The following is a 2,267-nucleotide window of genomic DNA, read 5'->3' on the forward strand; positions in this document are numbered from 1 at the left end:
ACAGAAACATGGTTCTGAACTTTGCTGCCAGCCGCGAAAGCAAAAATAACCAAGATCGAGCGTCTAGGATTTACTTGTCAATAGCTCGCCTGGGAAACATCCAGAGAAGTCAAAGACAGTGCTTCTATACTAATTGCCAGGCGCTGAGACGAATGCCGCCAAGATCGAGCGTCTATGACTTACGGTTCAAGAATTAGCCTCAGAAACAGTGGTTCTGAACATGCTGCCAATAGCTCGCCTGGGAAACATCCAGAGAAGTCCAAGATAGTGTTTTTCAGACTGGCTGCCACGAGCTGAAACGAATGCAGCCAAGAGCGAGCGTCTGTGACTTACGGTTTAAGAGTTATTCACAGAAACATGGTTCTGAACTTTGCTGCCAGCCGCGAAAGCGAAAATAACCATGATCGAGCGTCTAGGATTTACTTGTCAATAGCTCGCCTGGGAAACATCCAGAGAAGTCAAAGACAGTGCTTCTATACTAATTGCCAGGCGCTGAGACGAATGCCGCCAAGATCGAGCGTCTAAGACTTACGGTTCAAGAATTAGCCTCAGAAACAGTGGTTCTGAACATGCTGCCAATAGCTCGCCTGGGAAACATCCAGAGAAGTCCAAGATAGTGTTTTTTAGACTGGCTGCCACGAGCTGAAACGAATGCAGCCAAGAGCGAGCGTCTGTGACTTACGGTTCAAGAGTTATTCACAGAAACATGGTTCTGAACTTTGCTGCCAGCCACGAAAGCGAAAATAACCAAGATCGAGCGTCTAGGATTTACTTGTCAATAGCTCGCCTGGGAAATATCCAGAGAAGTCAAAGACAGTGCTTCTATACTAATTTCCAGGCGCTGAGACGAATGCCGCCAAGATCGAGCGTCTAAGACTTACGGTTCAAGAATTAGCCTCAGAAACAGTGGTTCTGAACATGCTGCCAATAGCTCGCCTGGGAAACATCCAGAGAAGTCCGAGATAGTGTTTTTTAGGTTGGCTGCCACGAGCTGAAACGAATGCAGCCAAGAGCGAGCGTCTGTGACTTACGGTTCAACAGTTATTCACAGAAACATAGTTCTGAACTTTGCTGCCAGCCGCAAAAGCAAAAATAAGCAAGATCGAGCGTCTAGGATTTACTTGTCAATAGCTCGCCTGGGAAACATCCAGAGAAGTCAAAGACAGTGCTTCTATACTAATTGCCAGGCGCTGAGACGAATGCCATCAAGATCGAGCGTCTATGACTTACGGTTCAAGAATTAGCCTCAGAAACAGTGGTTCTGAACATGCTGCCAATAGCTTGCCTGGGAAACATCCATAGAAGTCCAAGATAAAGTTTTTTAGACTGGCTGCCACGAGCTGAAACGGATGCAGCCAAGAGCGAGCGTCTGTGACTTACGGTTCAAGAGTTATTCACAGAAACATGGTTCTGAACTTTGCTGCCAGCCACGAAAGCGAAAATAACCAAGATCGAGCGTCTAGGATTTACTTCTCAATAGCTCGCCTGGGAAATATCCAGAGAAGTCAAAGACAGTGCTTCTATACTAATTTCCAGGCGCTGAGACGAATGCCGCCAAGATCGAGCGTCTAAGACTTACGGTTCAAGAATTAGCCTCAGAAACAGTGGTTCTGAACATGCTGCCAATAGCTTGCCTGGGAAACATCCAGAGAAGTCCAAGATAGTGTTTTTTAGACTGGCTGCCACGAGCTGAAACGAATGCAGCCAAGAGCGAGCGTCTGTGACTTACGGTTCAACAGTTATTCACAGAAACATGGTTCTGAACTTTGCTGCCAGCCGCGAAAGCAAAAATAACCAAGATCGAGCGTCTAGGATTTACTTGTCAATAGCTCGCCTGGGAAACATCCAGAGAAGTCAAAGACAGTGCTTCTATACTAATTGCCAGGCGCTGAGACGAATGCCGCCAAGATCGAGCGTCTATGACTTACGGTTCAAGAATTAGCCTCAGAAACAGTGGTTCTGAACATGCTGCCAATAGCTCGCCTGGGAAACATCCAGAGAAGTCCAAGATAGTGTTTTTCAGACTGGCTGCCACGAGCTGAAACGAATGCAGCCAAGAGCGAGCGTCTGTGACTTACGGTTTAAGAGTTATTCACAGAAACATGGTTCTGAACTTTGCTGCCAGCCGCGAAAGCGAAAATAACCATGATCGAGCGTCTAGGATTTACTTGTCAATAGCTCGCCTGGGAAACATCCAGAGAAGTCAAAGACAGTGCTTCTATACTAATTGCCAGGCGCTGAGACGAATGCCGCCAAGATCGAGCGTC

The sequence above is a fragment of the Rhinoderma darwinii genome, unplaced genomic scaffold (genome assembly GCF_050947455.1).
Source record: "Rhinoderma darwinii isolate aRhiDar2 unplaced genomic scaffold, aRhiDar2.hap1 Scaffold_2078, whole genome shotgun sequence".
NCBI classification, from domain to species: Eukaryota; Metazoa; Chordata; class Amphibia; order Anura; family Rhinodermatidae; genus Rhinoderma; species Rhinoderma darwinii.